Source organism: Choloepus didactylus, chromosome 13, assembly GCF_015220235.1.
Source record: "Choloepus didactylus isolate mChoDid1 chromosome 13, mChoDid1.pri, whole genome shotgun sequence".
Lineage (NCBI taxonomy): Eukaryota > Metazoa > Chordata > Mammalia > Pilosa > Megalonychidae > Choloepus > Choloepus didactylus.
Genome location: NC_051319.1, coordinates 51,159,270 through 51,179,088, shown reverse-complemented (window position 1 = coordinate 51,179,088; position 19,819 = coordinate 51,159,270). Strand labels below are relative to the sequence as shown.

General features: G+C 40.5%; 1 long non-coding RNA gene across 1 annotated transcript; it reads right to left on the bottom strand.

The window, feature by feature from the left end:
- Positions 1-1,998: 1,998 nt before the first annotated feature.
- Positions 1,999-17,483, bottom strand: LOC119508310. The gene is made up of 3 exons (XR_005211448.1): positions 17,336-17,483; positions 10,740-10,889; positions 1,999-3,166 (listed from the first exon to the last, which is right to left on the bottom strand). It is a non-coding gene; the product is annotated as an uncharacterized LOC119508310 (long non-coding RNA).
- Positions 17,484-19,819: the final 2,336 nt, after the last annotated feature.

Below are 19,819 nucleotides of genomic sequence, written 5' to 3'. Positions count from 1 at the left end.
ATATCACTGCACGGACATGCCAAATGCATTCATCTGCTCTTTATACGCATTTCCCACACATTGTATCTTAATAACTCAAGGAAATATTCTGCCATCCTTCTCAAAGCCAATAAAAGAAAAGTCTTCTCACTGTTGCTTTCAGCTCCTTGGTCTTTCTAATTTTTATATTTTTATACATTATTAAAATCTGACTTCTTTCCTTAGCCTAGGTACAAGAAATAAACAAAATTTGGCTCATTTGTTTTGATGTGGGTGTATTAATTAGTTAAGCCTGATAAATCACCAGCATAATGAATCAGTACCTGGAAACCAGCCTGATTTGACTGCCAAGATTTAAGTACAGCCTCTGGAGACCCTATCTGTGAAGAAGTAACATTGTATCTGGTTTTCTCCTTTGCATGATAGAGTGTCAGACTCCTCAGGGACATACTATGACATAGAATCTATGTTCATCTTTTTATTTACAAATAGGGAAAGTGAAGCCCAGGAAGTTTAAATGACATATCCAAGATCAAACAATTTATTGGCAAAACCTGGACTCATCCTATGTCCCCTGGCTTTCTTCCAGTGACATTCCCATTTGAAAGCATTATCTCTCTTGGTGGGCTTAGGGACACAGAGAAGGGCTGTTTTGAAATCTGCAAAGGGTGTTTAGGGTGAGATGAATGATTAAAAAAAAAAAAAAAAATTATCGTGTTCTGGCTCAGGGATCTCAAGCCCGTCCATCTTTCAGGAGCTAAGACAATCATTTACTACTATTCTCCCAGGAGTAGTTGTAGGGCCTAATGCTTATGTTTTATCTAGACTCTCCAGAAGGAAGGGGAACTATAGAGCATTTTACTATATATACTTCATGATTCTGCTGTAGAGTCACATTGATTAAAGATGTTTCTTTTTCTCTGCAAGGCTCTATTGTGATTTTTGGTTTCCAGCTTTTGGTCTAGCTCATTGGAGGCTCTTCTTAAAGTACCCTAGCTTCTGACCCTGAGAATTCTCTCCAGTCCCTGGATCCTTCCCTTCTTGCCATTGTTTAACATAATCCTTATGCCCTGCTTTGATTCTCTCTCCCTGTGAGTCTTCTCATCCCAATGTCTGCTTTTAATTCTTAAGGCTACTCTACTCTTAACATTATCTGTCCCCACTAACTGCTAGCTCTCTTATCAAGCCCTAATAAGTCCCCCTCCCTCTTAGACCCTGACATCTTCCAACTGACCTCTTATTTTGGTGCCTTAGGCTGCTTAAAGCAGATACCATGCAACGGATTGGCTTAAACAATGGGAATTTATTAGCTTACAGTTTGAGAGGCCAAGAAAATGTCTAAATCAAGGCATCATCTAAGGTGATGCTTTCTCCCCAAAGACTGGTTATCTGAGTTTCCATGTTTTGCTGATTTCAGCTTCTTGCTTCCTTGACTTTCTCTCCCTCTCTCTGTAGTCTTTCCATTTCTAAAGGACTCTAGTAATGGGATTAAGACCCTTAATTGAAGTAGCCTCACCAAAAGGTCCTATTTACAATGAGTTTACACCCACAGGAATGGATTAGACTTAAGAACTTGTTCTTCTGGGGTATGGACAGATTCAAACCACCACATCTCTCTAGAACTGTATTGGAGTCAGACTGTGGCCAACCCCCCACCCTCTCTAATAACAGAAAATTGGAAATTCATCCATTTCCTTAGAAGTCTGACTAAATTTACCTTTAGCCTCTGTCTCCTCCATTTCTCTCTCTTTAGTGTAGCGAAAAGAACACTAGATTTGGAATAAAATAGCTCGGTTATGGCTCCAATGCAGTAAACTAACAACCTGAGTACTAGGGGAAAGCATTTACTCTTTGTAAGACTCAATCTCTTTGACTATAAAATGGCAATGAATGAAACAGCTCTAGCTACTTCTGTAAATGATTAAGACACAAAGTCAAATTAAATGATAGATTTCTTTGTACATGCACAAATTCAGCAATGTATTTGGCACCTACTCAGTGTCAGGCTGTGGCTGGGTATAGAGAGTCATGTCCACTAGGACAGTCACTGCCCTCTTGGATGTGGAAACAGCTTGTAAGCTGTGAAGCACCATACCATAATTATTCTACATAGATTCCACCTCCTGGGAGAAGTTTCCTAGAAGAATGTCCTTGTGCCTTTGATCTTGTTATTAAAATCCTGGTTCCAAGGCAGTCCTGACCATACACCTCAGAGGCCAGGACACCTTCAGCAATAGGAGTGAAGGCTGAGGCAGACTGAAGGGGAGGACTCACACAGGTGGAGCCAATGCTAAATCCACTCAGAGAAGCCAGTGGGAAACTTCCCAGAAGTCCTTGCAAATGGTAATGGGGTGGGATGGGCTGAGGTGGAGGAGGACATCGCCATCTGGCTTCACATCTCAACCAGCCTAGTATTGGCTTCACATGCTCTCCTTCGGATTCCACCTTGCTTCATGCTTCAGCTAGCACACGCTTGGGGGTGGGGGGAAGCAGCGTCAGCCATCCTGACCACCTCAATCTGTTTTCCAGACATGGGCCTTTTTCCTTCATTATTTGATCTTAGAATACATCGGAGCATCTCTCTCTCTCTCTCTCTCTCTCTTAATTCCCAGTGCTCCCAGAAAGATTGTTATTCAGAAGTGCAAGCAGAAGACTAGGCCTCTCTGCTACCATATCTCAGATCAGCAAAATGAGAGAGAAACATCGCAGCAGCTATCTGTCTAAAACTTGCATTCTCCCAGATTTTCTAATCAATGCCAATCTCCTAGCTGCCAACACATCCTCTATAAATTTAGACACTATCTGTTAAAGATCACTTCCAAAATATGACATTATAGGTTTTTACTGATTTTCCTTTGTCCCACTTATAGTGAACCAATCTTTGCCAGCAATTTTTGGAACTCACAGCAAAAATTCAGACTTTGAGAAATGTCTTTTCATGAAACTATTTATATGTAAGTCCAGAACATGTTAAATTGAGTATTCTTTCTTCATTTTCCCAGCTGTCTCCAGTGCCAGGAGATTCTGAAATAAACACTTAGCCTGCTGATTTTGAAGAGGAGGCATCACCACAGTTCAGGATTTTGCCATGAGGGAATCTACATCTTCCCTTCTTGTAAATAAATCCAAGACTCCTATAATCAGCTGAGGTCACTTTGGGAGCCCATTCAGATCATGGTGACAAATTCTGATAAAGTGAAAAGGGAAAAAAGTTACAATTTAAAAAGGCTAGTAAAAGCACCCTCATGTTTATAGACTTGGAATGAGGAATCTAGTGGCACCAAAGGTCAGTGAATCCAGGTACATCACACCCATCAAGGAAACTAGGATCTTTTTGAGTCTTGAGAAAGAGGGAATGATCACCGCATGCCCAAGCAGTGGCCTCCCATTGCCTACCACATTTTCCAGCAGAATGCACCACCTGTGCTAAGAGCTAATGTCATGTTATTGTCGACAGGTTGTCTGTAAACCTACAGATGTGTTGCTGGAGACCACCAGGCATGGCAATGACTCCGGGATGAAACACGAGCTCTTCTTTCCAAAACGTTTCTGGCCTTTAGCCATCATATCTCAAGTTGGGAGCCTTAGGACAAATAACTGTAAAACATTTAAACAACATAGCCATATGTTGTATCCGGCACCACAGAACCTCATGGGGGCTATGTTAGTATGAGGCAATGTTGTGTGGATGGCACAAGGGAGTGATGACGACTCCCTGACATGTGTTTTTGCAGCAGGAAAGATTATCCAAATTCCTCATATGCAGAGTCAGTAAGATATTTCAGAGAATGGCAATGAACTTCCACATTGTTTGTTGACCTTACTTAAGCATTTTCATACCAGCCTGTCTGGCAGCTTTGGCAACTATTGTGAAAGTGGGGTTACCTAGAAGTGATTGCCAACATTCTGAGAATATTTCACGATCAAGGATTTTATGAATTCTGTGTGAATGGCTTTGCCCCTAACAGATTCCTTTTTTATAAACCAGATTTCAGCTCTGAAACAGGCCTTGTATAATTATCGCTTTTGAAATGTAGCCCTGCTTGGTGATCCAAGCTTTGCATGTCAATCTGAGGGCTCATTGCTAATCCTCCAATCAGCTCTCCCATTTCTGCAGGCGGCCATCTCTCACCGACACCCCTGAGAAGAGTAAATCTGGGCTGATGATGAAACATTCTTTGCACATGATGGAAAAACTGCACTATCAGCTCCCTATGTGGACTCAGGAAGATATTACAGGTTGAACACTAGGCTGAAGAATGAGTATCAAGTATCAGACTCTTTTGAGAAAACCCCAGATGTAGCCAAGATCCCTTGGCGAGAGCACACGGCTGAGAGCCTGGGGCTTGGCTGCCTGGGAGCTTGACTGATATTTGATTCTCTAAATAGACAAAGAATTAGACTTCAATCAGCAGAGATGTCTCCAGGCAGACAGACATAGACAGCGAGTTGCGTCTTTAAAGGGCTGGATGATGTTAAAGTTTTTACCTAAAAGATTGTGTCCCAAATTTTCAGAGATGTTACAAGATTGCTGGGAATCACTGTGGAAGGTCTTTGGGCTTCGGAGTACAGCCACAAGCACACAGTTTGCAGTCTGGCAGTCCTCTGTTGGAACCTCCCTATGTCACTGTTTCGGTTTGCTAAAGCTGCCAAAATGCAATATACCAGAAATGGGCTGGCTTTTAACAATGGGGTTTTATTAGGTTACAACTTTACAGTTCTAAGGCTGTGAAAATGTCCAAATTAAGGCATCATATGGGAAGGCACGTGGAGATGTCTGCTGGCCCTCCTCTCCTGGTTCTGATCTCAGTGACTATCTCCAAACATCTCTGGGCGTTTCTCTCTCTCAGCAATCTGGGCTTTCACTGTCTTTTATCCTTTTCACATAGGTCTCCAGTAAAGGATTAAGACCCATTGAATGGGCCGTGGTCACATCTCAGTTGAAAGAACCTAGGCAAAATGTCCCATCCACAATAGGTCGGACCCCAAAAGAATGGATTAAAAGAACATTGAATTTTCTGGGATATATAACAGCTCCAAACCAGCGTAGTCACTAACCAGCTGGGTGACCTTGAGCAAGTGACTTCATCTCTGAACCATCTGTAAAATGGGGAAAGCAGAAGGAGCACCCATGTAGGGTTATTGTGAAGACTAAATAAAGATGGCTAAACATTGCGAGGGCCATGGGCACAGTAAAGGATCAAGAAAGAGCAGCTAATACAATCAGAGGATTAAATTAAGGAACTTTTAAAGTGTCTCCTTAAAGCAGGATAAATAAATTTAGGGCGTAGAAACAGATCCATACACAAACGGATATTTGATTTAAGCAAAGTTTGGAGGCGGGCTTTTTAACAAATCATATTGGGGCAATTGAGAATCACATGAGGAAAAAAAAGTTTGATTCCTACTTCATCCCATTCACAAAAAATTATTCAGGGTAAATATAAACCTAAACGTAAAAGGCAAAATTATAGGGCTTTTAGAAGACTATGAGATATTATCTTCCTGAGCTCAGGGTAGGATCTACAGTGTGGTAAGGAAGACAAACAGGGAAATTCCAGGATGCTGGTAAGGTCCAACTTCTTGACCTGAGAGACAGTTCTATGGCTACACAGTTTTTAATTATTCCTTAAGCTGTACATACATGCTTTAGACACTCTTTTGTATAATCTCTATTTCCCTTCATATTCTCTGTGGTCACCATGCAACCTATATGCCTTTTTGTTCAGCCCATGATCAGGCCATTTAGAGGACAAACACTCTTTTTAATTGAAAAATGAAAAGAAATATAATAAATATTTAAATATGAATATTTTATTTATATATAGTAGCATAGGTAAGCAAGTTATAAATACACAGTGACATTGACACAGTTCACATTTTGACAACTGTCAGGAGCACAGCAAGATGTTAGCCTTTTTTTTTTTTTTTTTTTTTAATTCATCAGCTGCTTGTGCTCAGATTCTACCCAGCATATCTATCAAGCTACAGTTCCCCAGGCCTTTGCTGCTTGCATATACAATTCCCCCTAAATCACTACTTAGCTCCTGCTTTAAGCTTTTCTTAGCCAAGTTGCATCTTCTGGTTGGTTAATAACTTCCTAGCTACTCCTTGATTTCGGATGCAGTCTCTAAAAATGTTTCTTCTTCTTTCTTCTAATGTGCTACTTCGCCGGGGCACCAGCTCAATTATATTAATGAAATTACATTCCCATTTTGTGATCTTTGCTTATCCTTGTGTGCCTGTCAATTTTAAAGCAGTGGATCTAAAATCCATATTTTCATATTTACTAGAGCACTTTTCAGGTGTAGACCTGAATACATTATGATAAAATTCACAAAAAATTTGGTAAAAATGTTTTTTTCTATTAACAATGTTCAACACAATGCATAATGTTTAATAAACACTTAAAATGAAAAACAAACCAAGAAATTGCAGTTTAAGTTGAACTTTTAAAGCAGGTGACCATTCATATGGAAAGGCAGTGTTAATTTGAACCTGGACCTGGCTAATACACTTGCTGATGATTAGTGATTTGTATGGTGTTTATTTTTTCAGTCGAAATGCTTAAGTTATTGGGTAGACATGTCTGTTCTCTTTGTAACTCCTTCTCTGCCTAGAAAAAGCCTGTTCAGTTCTACTCCACCACCACATCCATGCAGACCAACATCCAGTTTGTGGACAGAGTGTCCGGAAGGAAACAATTCATCTCTCGGTGCTTAGAAGGAAGTTAAGGGACATCAGACAACGCCGAGGCTCCTGTTTCCCCTCCCTGTAGCGTCCAAAGGCATTATTCCTCATACATTCACGTCTGCTCTTTTCCTTACTCTGCTCCTGACTTCAACGCTTGATCCTGGCTCTTCTAGGACCAATGTTTCAACCTATTCCAGTCCTTTACCCTTCCTCAGAGGATACAGGCATTAGATTCATCTCTGGGGGATGGGAAAACTTTGCCTTCAAGGCACTCCTGTGTCCCCCATCCTGAGCCAGAAAGCAGACCAGAGAGGCAAGGTGAGAGAAACAATCGATGGTGTTATTAGGGAGTTCAGACACTGTACGAGACAGCTTGGCAGAAGGAACAAGGTCAGGGAGAGGTGAGAATTCAGTTGCCATGGAGATCAGCCCTGTGGTATTCACAGTTAGGGTAGTATGACGTCCCTGGCTGACTTTTCTAATCCCTGCAGTTTAGCCCTTATGTGTCCTTTTAGGAAAAAAGCATCAGGGTGAGATAGTGGTCCACAGAGGAATGGAGACAACAGACTCATTCACTCATTCACACATTTATTCATTTACTTAGCATCTACCTTGTTCTCAGATTAGAATATCAAAGAAGCACAAGTCATGGCTTCTGGTGTTTGAATCACGTACCCCACAAAATACATGTTCAAACCTTAATCCTCGTTCCTGTGGTGTGAAACCCATTTTTTTTTTTTGTATGGCTCAATTGATTATTTATTCATTGAGAGTTGTGCAACCATTACAATAATCAATTTCAGAACTTTTACATCACCCCAAACATTGGCTTTTCTTAAAATGCAATTTTATTGAGATATATTCAAATACCATAAAATCACCTGAAGTGTACAATCAGTTGTTCACAGTATCATCATATGGTTGTGCATTCATCACCAAAATCAATTTTTGAACATTTTCGTTACTTCAAAAAATAAAAATAAGAATAAAATTTAAAATAAAAGTAAAAAGAACACCCAAAACATCCAATACCTCCCTCCCCCATATTGTTCATTTAATTTTTTGTCCCTATTTTTCTACTCATTTGTCCATACACTGGATAAAGGGAGTGGGAGCCACAAGGTTTTCACAATCACACGGTCACACCATGTAAGCTATATAGTTATATGAGCATCTTCAAGAAACAAGGCTACTGGGGAACCCATTGTTAAATAGGACCTTTTGAAGGTGTTATTATTAGTTAAGGTGCAGTCAAATTGAATCAGGGTTGGTTCTTAATCAGTATGATGGGAGGCCTTATAAAAACAGGAAATTCGGACACCGGGGAGTGGATGCCAGAAGTCAGAAGAAGCCAGAAAGAAAAGATATTGCCATGTGATGGAGGACAGCTTCACCAGAGCCTACTGCCTCTACTTCTAGCCTCCAGACCATGAGCCAATAAATTCTCGTTGTTTAAGCCGACCAATGGTGTGGTATTTGTCAAAGTAGCTCTGACAAACTAAGACAATGGCTTGAAAGACAAAATGAGGGAAAGTATAGCTAACAATTGTAGGCATCTAGAAGAAGACGGAGTGGGCCAGAATAGCCCATAAATGCCTTATGGAGAAGGTATTACCTAAACTAGAACTTGAAAGTAAGGATTATTAAGGAAAGTGGAAGGAAAGGGCGTAAACAGAAGACAGGGGGAAAAGCATAAACAAAACTAGGATACAGGAATGTGCCTGGAATGCTTTTGGGAATAGTAAAGGGACTAAGAGAACAAATGATTATAGAAGGAAGCAGCAGGAAATAAAGTTGGCTTTTAGGGTGACCTGCCAGGCTGAGGTACTTGGACTTTTTCTCTGAGTGACATGGAATCTTGGAAAGTTAAATCTGACTGTTGAGATGTGGCCCTTTCTCTCTAGCTAAGCCAACTTGGCAGGTGAAATCACTGCCCTCCCCCCTACATGGGATCTGACTCCTGGGGAGGAATCTAGACCTGGCATTGTGGGATGGAGAACATCTTCTTGACCAAAAGGGGGATGTGGAAGGAAATGAAATACGCTTCAGTGGCGGAGAGATTCCAAAAGGAGCCGAGAGGTCACTCTGGTGGGCACTCTTATGCACAATATAGATAACCCTTTTTAGGTTCTAATGAATTGGAATAGCTAGCAGTAAATACCTGAAACTATCAAACTACAACCCAGTTTCTTGAATCTTGAAGATGATTGTATAAAATGTAACTTATGAGGGGTAACAATGTGATTAGGAAAGACATAAGGACCACACTCCGCTTTGTCCAGTGTATGGATGAATGAGTATAAAAATGGGGGCAAAAAAAAAAAAAAAAAAGAAACCCAGTGTTCTTTTTTACTTTAATTGTTCTTCTTCACTTTAATTTTTATCCTTATTATTTTTATGTGTGTGATAATGAAAATGTTTAAAAATTAATTTTGGTGATTGTTCTAGTTTGCTAATGCTGCAGAATGCAAAACACCAGAGATGGATAAGCTTTTATAAAATGGGGGTTTATTTCACTACACAATTACAGTCTTAAGGCCACAAAGCGTCCAAGGTAACACATCAGCAATCGGGTACCCTCACCGGAGGATGGCCAATGGCCTCCGGAAAACCTCTGTTAGCTGGGAAGGCAGCTGGCATCTGCTCCAAAGCTCCGGCCTCAAAACGGCTTTCTCCCAGGACGTTCCTCTCTAGCAAGCTTGCTCCTCTTCAAAACATCACTCCCGGCTGCACTCCCTTTCCTCTTTGAGTCAGCTCATTTATATAGCTCCACCGATCAAGGCCCACCCTGAATGGGCGGGGCCACGCCTCCATGGGAACATCTCATCAGAATCATTGCCCACAGCTGGGTGGGGCACATTCCAAGCAAATCTAGCCAGCACCAAAAATGTCTGCCCCACACAAGACCACAAAGATAATGGCATTTGGGGGACACAATACATTCAAACTGGCACAGTGATGAACCACAACTACATAATGGTACTGTGAACTGAATGTACGCTTTGTAGGACTGCATGGTATGTGAATATATCTCAATAAAAATGAATTTAAAAAAAAATCTGACTGTCCAGGGCAGCAAGGTTAAGGGAGGAGGCAGAGAGACCAGCAAGGAAGTTGTGCAAAATCCAGGTGAGAGGAGTCCGGGAGACCTCTGAGCTTTGCCTGGTTTCTCCCATCTTACACTGCAGCCCCATGTAGAAAGAAAGCCTTTGCAAACTTGAATATATTGTACAGATTTAGTCATTATTGCTACTATTATCTTCATTGAGTGGGTCACAGACAAGTGTTATTTTCTAGGGCAGCATGAATTGGTATGTAAGGGTTACCCTGAATGACCAGTCTAGGAGCTCTGGGACTCAGCTAGGTAGACATGCACATGTCATGAGACAACATCCTTCCAGAAGTCAGTTATCTTCCAGGGAAACACAGGAAGTGTATCCTAACACTGAGAAATGTTTCTGGAATATTTGTGATAATGAAATGTTGTGCTCTAACTCAACCAGGTCTACCTTCAAAGCATCCTTGGCTTACTAAGGAATAATTGGTAGAACTCCAATATCTGCATTGGTAGCTTAGAAATCTGCAAGAAAATGAGACAATCCTGGTGAAAGGGAATTAGAGAGATTGATTCCATTGGAGCCCAGCCATCGTGCTGATTGTGAGAGGATAAAATAAAGCTACACAGCCATGGGCTTCCCTGGGGCACTTTCTTTTGCCCAGATCCTAAGCTAGGTCATATCTGAAAGTGAAGGACAAATAGTGCATCATAAAGGTTTAAAATTCTACATTGTCACCCTGTAGACTGAAGAAAAAATAAAGCTATGCCAATGGATTTGTTTTTCTCTTTAGAATTGTTAAACTAATCTTCCTAAAACGTCTTTTGGCTCAAGCCACTCTCCAATTCAAGATTTTACAGTGGCTCTTCTGCTTACCAAATGAAGTCTAAGTTATTATTCCCAACTTTTAACTCTGCCTTACCTCTGAAGGAACATAGGCAATTTTATTGAAAACCTACTATGTGCAAAGCATTGTTTGACATTTTGCATGCATGTTTTTAAGAAAATTACCTTCATTTTAAAGATGAAGACATTCAGATGAAGGATCAGAGAACTTGAATGACTTGCCTAAAATCCAAAGCCAGCAAGAAACATCCAGGATTATAGAAGCCAGGTTCATTTGATTCAAAAACTTGGGCTCCTTTCATTACATCTCACAACCTATGAAACACAATTTTTTCTTTATATAAAAGTAATGCATGACTGCAATTCATTATAAAATATTCAAGAAATACGTAAGAAGGGAAACACACGGAAGTCTCTACTCACCCACATCCAACTCTCAAATGCTTCCCAGAGACAACCATTGACAATTTGTTGTGTGTCTTTCTCATCTTGTATTGGCATTTACAAACATGTATTCACAAATACACATGAGATTTTTTTACGTAAATAAAAACTCAAACATTTCTTTCAACTAATACATCCTGGTGATATTTCCCTGAAGCATATATAAATCCATCCCAACGTTCACAGATGCATTGTCACCTTATGAGGGACACTGAGGATTCCCAAATAAGTATCTTTGTAAACATGTGGGAATATACTGTAGGATAAATACCCAGAGATAAAATGCCAGCTAAAGGCTAAATTTTTGCTACATTAGCAGTGGATGCCATTGCTAGTTTATCTCCTAGTCTAGTCATGATTATCAGTGAGTTATTAGTAACATTGATTATTAGTGAAGTTGCTTATTTTCTTAACTTTATGCATCATTTACACTTTATGTTCTGTGAATTCCTTGTTGATATATTTGGCTCATTCTGGGAGGGAGCCAATTTATTGTCAATTTCTTACTGATATGTAAATTTCTCTCCATATTATGGGTATTATTCTGTGTTATATGGTCTCCAAATATCTTGTTTCAGTCTGCCTCCTGTCTTTTAATGTTATTGATTATGTCCTTAGTCAAATTAATGTGCATTTGTAAATGTAAATTTGAGTTAAATGTAAACGAAGTTAAAATTGTATGTGGTCAAGTTTACTGATCTTTTTTTAGAGCCTCTGAGTTGTGTGTCTTTCCGGGAAAAAAATATCTCCTAACCTCATCTTAACTAGCACTTTTGTCCAAGATAATGACACAAAAAATTCTTCAATTTTTTTCCTAATATTGCTTTTAATTTAGAACTTATGTTTATTTGTGACATTAAACAGGGCACTGAATTATTTTTCTCCAAAAAATGCAGATTCTAGAACCTCTATTTCTATGAAGAGTGGGCTACATAATTTAGGCGAACCCTTCTGCTAAGGATAACTAAAATGCTGGAAAAAATGTAAAAAGCATAGTCTTAAAAGTGCCAAGTAACTAACTAACTAACGAATGGAAAAGAATGAAAAGAGAATATAACTTTCAAACTACAGGAAGATGGGAAATGGAGTGGTAAAGCAATATGAGTTATTATTCATTTTATATATACTTGGAATTGGTTTTTGATATATTATTTAGGCATTTTTAATCGTCAAAAATGAAATTTGTCTACAATTTTCCTTTTCTGTGCAGGTCTCTTCTCATTTGGCTTAGGGTTATGCTTGCCTCATGTCCTAAATTAGGAAGGCTTCCTTTTTTCCTAATTTTTAACAGTTTATAAAAATAGAAATTATCTTTTCTTGAAAAGTTTGGCAGCTATAACTGATGAAAACATGAGGAGCTTCTGCTTTCTGTGGTATAGGTCTTTGGGTACCTTTTCTAATTTTCCCCTGGTTATAGTTTTTTCTACCCTTCTTCAACTGTTTTCCCCTGTTTTTTTCTACCCTTTTTTAACTGGTTTGGGTAATGCTTTCCTATAAAATTTTCATTTTGTATGGATATGTCAATTGAAAATCTGATGCCAAGTTGATTCTCATTTCTTTGAGGTTATCTCTTGCTCTAATCCTAAGGATGTTTTAAGGTTTTTCTCTAAGAGTTTCTTTTGTTAGTGCTCTTGCATTTCACATAAATGTGTAGAGGTAAAAGGTTTTTTCCATTCGTCCTGCTCAGCACTCAGTGGACATTCCATATAAGGATTCTTTTTTTTTTCCGTTAAATTTTCCCTGACCCCCACCTTCCTTTCACCCTTTATAGTCTCTTCCTGGAAGTCCTCTTGGATGGATGTAGGAACTTGGAATCTATCCTTCAAACCACTAAATTTTCTCTCATATTTTCCAAATCTTTCTCATTTGGAGAGATTTTCTGGGAAAAGTTTTCCTCACTCTCTTTAGCTATGTATATTCATAAAACAATTCAATAAAATTGTTTTTTTATAATCACACTTTTTTGGCAGGGTGTGGGTCAAGAACCAGAGGGTTTTGATTCCCAGGATTCATGGATGTAACAAGGGTCATCTCTAAGCAAACAACTGCAGACAAAGAGAGTTCTGTCAGGAAACATTATTCTTCCCATTTGCAGTGTGTACGCTTTGACACCTTGTGAATCATAAACACTAGAGACAAAGCACCAAATCTTGCATTGCTTCATTTGGGAAATGATTAGATCCTTAGCTGCCACTTATTATCAGACTGCATTTGTTAGCAGGTTGGTGTGTGTGTGTTTGTGTGTGTGGTGTGTGTGTGTGTGTACTAGTAGAAAGGGGTAATTGGATAAGGGGATGTTCTAGGGAAGGCTGGAAGAGTGGAGATTTGCCACAGATTTTTCATATTTCTTTCTAAACAGTTTTAAATTTCGAAGTTTACTTCTAATTTGTAAACTTTTCACTTTTAAGCCACTATAATGTTTCCCCTTTAATTTATTTCCATTTTAGAAGGTAAACCTTTTATTTTTCTCAGTGCATATTTTGGATCTTCCTAGTCTTTTCTGCCTTCATTAGTTCCCCATTGCTTTCTCCAAGGTTTTAGAAAGGAGGAGGAAGTGGTGACAAAGGCAGAGGGTAATTGGCAGGGGTTCGGTGGTCCAATAACATGCAGGCAGCACGAGCAATTTCTGACCCTAGGGTACAGGAAGTCCTATGGCATCCAGCATCAGGGCCAAGTGGAGACACCAGAGAAAGCAATTTTTCCAGACTGCAAAGCTAGAAGCCCCAGAGGGGTGACTATGAGTATGCATTTCTAATAAACACAATTTTGTAATTATCCCCCACACCAGTGAAAAACCCTATCCCTAGTCCAGTCTGCGTGGAGCCCTCAGAGGGAAACACAAACTATCTCATAAAGGCTCAGAGGTGAACACATGAGGAGTCCAGAGACCCACCTCCCTGAAATCCATAAGGGTATAACGTTTGCACAGCTTTCAAGATGGAAAATTGCTGTTCATCTTGCACTTTGTGAGGGAAAGGCAAAACAGGAAGGCATTGAGAACCTAAAATAACATGCTAAACTTTCAAACTAAAACAGAAAATTCACTGCCTGACTTGCGCTCTGTGAAAGCAGCTTTCATAGCCCCTTGAAGAAAACAAAAGAGATCTGTCTGTGAAAGATTCACTAAGCCATATATGTTTGCTCACACTGTTTGCTGTAACTTGGAAGTCTGACTTAGTAGAAGCTCACCCAAGCAAGAGACTATGGTATAAAAAAGAAGTCTCAAATACCGCATCTTGCTTTTCCCTCTCTTCCATGTTCCTTGGGTGCTTTCATTACAAGATCTACCAACATCTCGTAAAAGTTACCATAACTACGAAAAGCTGTGTTAACTTATGTCATGTCTGTCAGTTCTGTGGGCTTCAAATATCTTTTCCATTAGCACAGTGTGGTGAGAAGAACATGGAAGTCTAAGACCTAGGATCTAGGGACTGATGATGAAAAAGTCAAGTAATCCCTCTGTATTATAGCTTCATCTCACAAAGACAGGGTGGGGCTTGCACTTCAACAGAAAATATATAAAGTCCCTTTCAAATAATTAGATCCCAAAGCCCAAGCTTGTTTATGCTTAAATCGTTTGAGCTTCACTAGAAATTAAACTACAAGGACAGGGCCTTGGTCTGTTTTGTTCACTACTCTGTCCCCAGCACCTAGAACAGTGTTAGCCCTCAATAAATATATTGAATGAAGAGTGAACAAACAAATAAATAGAAAGCGTCAGTAGGGGGTGGCTGCTAATGGGTATGGGGTTTCTTTGTTGGGGTGGTGAAAATGTTCTAAAATTAAATTCTGATTATGGTTGCACAATTCTCTGAATATATTGTACACTTTAAATAGGTGGATTTAATGGCATGTAAATTATATATCAATAAAGTTGTTAACATAAAAAATAAATAATAGACATTCATCTGAAGTAAAAGGCCTAAATGTAGCCAGGCTGAGGCAAGAAATGCACCATATGAGCTCTTTCCCCTTCTTCTTGCTCTAGAATCCTATTAGTCTATGACTTTGACCCATAAGAGTACAAGATTTATAGATGACCCAAAGATTAAAAGCATTGGATGTTTAAAAGGGTCACAAAGACCTCTTCACATAGATCACGAGGGAAGATGTCTTTCTCTGAATGCACACATACAGATGCTATTGGGAACCAGTTAAGACTCGTTTCTGACCAGAAGTGAAAAGTCATATTTGTAGAGTCCAAGCCACATACTCTATTTCCTAAATGACTGTCTTACACTCCAATCCAATCTTCCTACTTCTTCTCTTGCAGACCAAATGAGAGTGATCTTTTAAAATGGCAGTTAGAATACGCTATTCCTTTCTACTATACTTAAAATGAAACCCAGATTCTCCTTACCCTGTCCTACAAAGTCCCACATGATCTGACCCTGCTTCCCTCTTCACTCTCAGCTTCATCCTCCAGGCTCCAGCCGCAGTGGGCTGTCTCTGGTTTTTGAGGTGTGAAGCTTGTTTCCACCTTAGAGGCTTTACAAGTAGCTGTTTCTTCTGCTGAGAAGTTTCCTCCTTCTGACTTTAAGTGGCTTGCTGGCTCCTTTTTATTCAATCCTCAGTTTCCCTCTAGAATGCCTAGCCCATAAGGACATACTGCTTTATCCCTGGTGCCTGTCATTTAATGGACACTTAGTAGTATTTGCTGAAACAGTGAGTAACTGAATTACTGATTTCTCATTCATTTTGAGGCACTATGATATTTACCTCCTCTAATAACCCTATAGGGGCCCCATTTTATAAATGGAGAAGTAGCAGCACTGCCTGAATGAAGTTGCATAGCATCTAGAGGTGAATCTTTGCCCTGTGTGAGGATAATTTGTTGAGAGAGTGATTTAGTGATTCTCCCTGTATTTTCCCCTCTCCCACTCTTCCAAGCAGGTAGTCCGGCTTTGCTTTTCCTTGTCTTAGGGATTGCTGTTGGGTTCTTTGAGGTCACTGGCTCATCCTGAATTTGTGAAGCTGAGTTGATGCTAGTGAACTGGAGAGAAAGGAGAGGAGGGGAATGCCTTTGAAAGGAACCAGTCTAAAAGGAAAATTCCAGCAAGTTGAGAATAAGACCTGGGGCCATGGTGAAGATTTCTGGCTTGTGGCAATGCTTGATAGAAAACAAGACTTCAAAGGGGCATGATCCCAGGTGTGCCAGTTTGGATGTATGATGTCCCCCAAAACACCATGTTCTTTGATGCAATCTTGTGAGGGCAGACATATTAGTGTTGATTAAGTTAGAATCCTTTGATTGAGTTTCCATGGAGATATGACTCAATCAACTGTGGGTGAGACCTTTGGATAATTTCCATGGAGGTGTTACCCCACTCATTCAGGGTGGGTCTTAACTGAATCACTGGAGTACTATAAAAAGTTCACAGACAGAAGGAGGTGCTATAGCCAAGAGAGACATTTTGGAGATGGCCATTGAAAGCAGACTTTTGCTGACACTTTGCTCTGGATAAGCTAAGAGAGGACAAAACAACCCAAGAGCAACATTTTGAAGAATGCACAGGAGCTGAGAGAGGAGCTGGAACATAACCTGAGATCAGCAGACCCCAGCCACATGCCTTCCCAGCTAACAGAGGTTTTCCAGATGCCACTGGCTTTCCGTCAGTGAAGGTATACTTGTGTTGATGCCTGAATTTGGACATTTTCATGGCCTTCAAAATGTAACCAAATAAATCCCCTTTATAAAAGCCAATGCATTTCTGGTATTTTGCATAACAGCGTCATTAGCAAACCTGAATACGAGATGACTCGGAAGACCATGGCTTTCCTGCTCCAGCAAAGTGTCACTTTCCCAGGCAGTTCTCAGGAGTAGAAAGTTGGATATTAATGGATTACTTATGTTTAGACCATGACAATGTCAGTGTGAACATGATGTATGGAGATAACAAAGCTACAACCTACAACCCTATGTTACATCACCTCATTTGAGGTTGCAAAACTCAAGCAAAAATGAAAATTGTCCTTTCACCTAAAAAAAAAAAATCAGAAATTCAGGTAAATATTTACCCAAGCTAACATGTCCACTAGGAATCTATTCATGTTACACATCATAAATCAAACACCTGCCCCAAGCCAGATGGAGAGAAAGACAGCTGCAGCGAGAAGGTGCCCTGCAGGGAAAACCAGTCAGTGCCCCATTCCCTGGAGTTTTGAGGGACGAGAGACAGGTGTGCATTTTTAAATGGAAGTATAATTTGGCCTTCTTAACTGTTGTTTTTATAGGTGCCAAGCTAAAGACGAGTCATTGCCACTTTCAAAAGTACCACCTGAAGGGAACTGGCACGAGGTCAGGCAGCAGAACTCACCTGGTAATTGAAGGTGCTCTGTGTCAATGGTTTGTCCTCACTTTGGCATCTGAGGACTTGCTCTGGCTTAGGGAGTTGACTCTTCCCCTCAGTCACCACAACCTGCATCACAGGGGCCATGTTATCCTCACTCAAGAACATAGGAAGGTTTTCTACTCATATTAACAGCTTCCCAGAAGAGGCAAATTAATCTCCTTCTCTGAGTGGTGGCAAAACAGGACTCTGTCAATATTTAACTGGTAAAACTGCTTAAGAGAAATCTCAACTGGGGTAACAGGATAGCAAGTGTTTAAGCAAGATTTATGAGGTAGCACATTCTTGAACAGTCAGAGTTGCTAGTACAGTCCAAATATCAGTGGATTTAAAGCTACAGATTGCTTCAATCACTCTTTACACATGAAACAGGAATTTCTACAAAATATTTTCCTATCTTCAGAAAGCTAGATAAATCTCAAACATCCTCATCAAAATGAAAAAAACAAAAAACAGACACACACACAAAAACCAAAGTGGTAAACACACGCTCTTGATCTTCCTTTGCTGGGTCAGTTGTTTCTGTCCACCTACTCACGACATCACTAGAACCTCCTACATCTGACCTTGTCTCCCAGCATGCCAAGCTCCAAGCATGCTGCCACTCAGGCAGAACAAACACCCCGTCTGACTACCCTCTGAACTAAGCCGCATACCAGGCACATCTGATGATCACTAGACTGTGGTACATGCAAGCACAGGGGTCTCCTGCTCACCCAACACACCTAACACATCAGGGCGCTGAAGGAGTCCTGAAAAAAAGGCAGTTACACACCTAGTCTCTGTCCTTTCCCCTGAAAGAGGCCATCCATGTGGTCGTTTTGTAGAAACACCTAATGGAATCTAGCCAGAAGTGAGCCCCTATCTTCCCCAAATGAGCCTCCTATACTAGTGCCCCCTTTCTCTTAGAGGCACCCTCATTTCCCTGTTTCTCTTACCTAAAAATTGTCAAGTAACTTAACTCTTTTTCACCTTCATTTCCAATACCCATTCCACCATACTGAAGAGGTTCCTGTTTGGAAATTTCTTCCACACTGCCTTACCTTTCCACACTCCCCCTCCAAGAACCTGGCTTCTCTTGCCTGCTGTCTGTAGCCACCTCATTACCCACTACCAGGTAATTTTTCCTAACCCATTTCCCATCATTTCTTCATTCATCCAACAAATATTTATCCCAGATCCTACTTTGTGCCAGCTACTGTTCTAGGTACTGAAAACAAATTGCAAAAAATATGCAGTCACTGCCATTTTGGAGCTCGCATTTCTAGTGGGGAGGGCACACAATAAACAAATAAACACATAAGCATGGAGTAAATAAGGTGGTGGTAAATCAAGGAAAAATAAAGCCTAGTATGGGGATAGAGTGCTAGGGAGGGGGGTGCTATTTGGTACTAGGTGATCAGGGAAGGCTTTCCTGGCAAGGTGATATTTTGGCAGAGACCTGAAAGAAGTGAATGACTGGATACATGAGTGAGTGAGTGGGACATCTGGGAAAAGAGCAGTCTATATAGAAAGAACTGTGTAATGCAAAATTCAGAGGCAGGAGCAGGGCTGGAACAGCAAGGAGGCAGTGTGGCTGGTGCAGGGCATGCACATGAGAGAGTAGCAGGCAATGAGGGCAGACAGGTAGTGGAGGGAGCAGGGGCCAGAAGCGGGCATGCAAATAGGCAATTACAAAAGAAGCATCTTCCTTGCTATGATAGCACTTGTGTTAGGCAAGATAATGCCCTTCATCCTAATTCCTGGGACTTGTAGGCTGTGGTAAGGACTTTGGCTCTTGTTCTGAGTGAGATACAGAGCCACTAGAGGATTTTGAACCCAGGTCTAACTAAAATTTTAATAAGATTACTCTGGTTATTTTATTGAGAATAAGGGGGCAGTAGTGAAATGAGGGAGTCCATTAGGAAGCAATTACAGTAATTCCGATTGAGAGACGATGAAAGAAGGCTTAGCAGCAAAGGTCTTGAGAAGTAATTGAATATTAGAAATATTTTAAATATGTAGACAGGATTTGCTGATGGGTTGGATGTGGGTTCTGAGGGAAAGCTGACTTGAAGCTCTTTCATCCGAACAGTTGGAGACTGGAGTATCTCCATTTATTGAGCTGTGGAATGCTGGGGAAAGAGGAAGTTGGGAGGAGGAGGGTTGTGAAAATCTGGGGTTTGGCTTTGGATAGGTGAAGTTTGAGATGCCTTTCAGATATCTGCATGGCAAATCAAGTAGGGACTTGGATGTGTGAGTGTGGGGTTCAGAGAAGTCAACTCTTGAGTATATACATTTGAGAGTCATCAGCCTATTGAAGGTATTGCTGGGACTGGATGAGATCACCAAGGGAGAGAGTGGTATCATGGGGGCTGTGCCATGGCACTGGGGGTTTCTCATTGTCAATAGACTTCCTGGGTCATGTCCAAGGTTGGCTGTAACCCAGCCAGACCCTGCCTGTTCATAAAG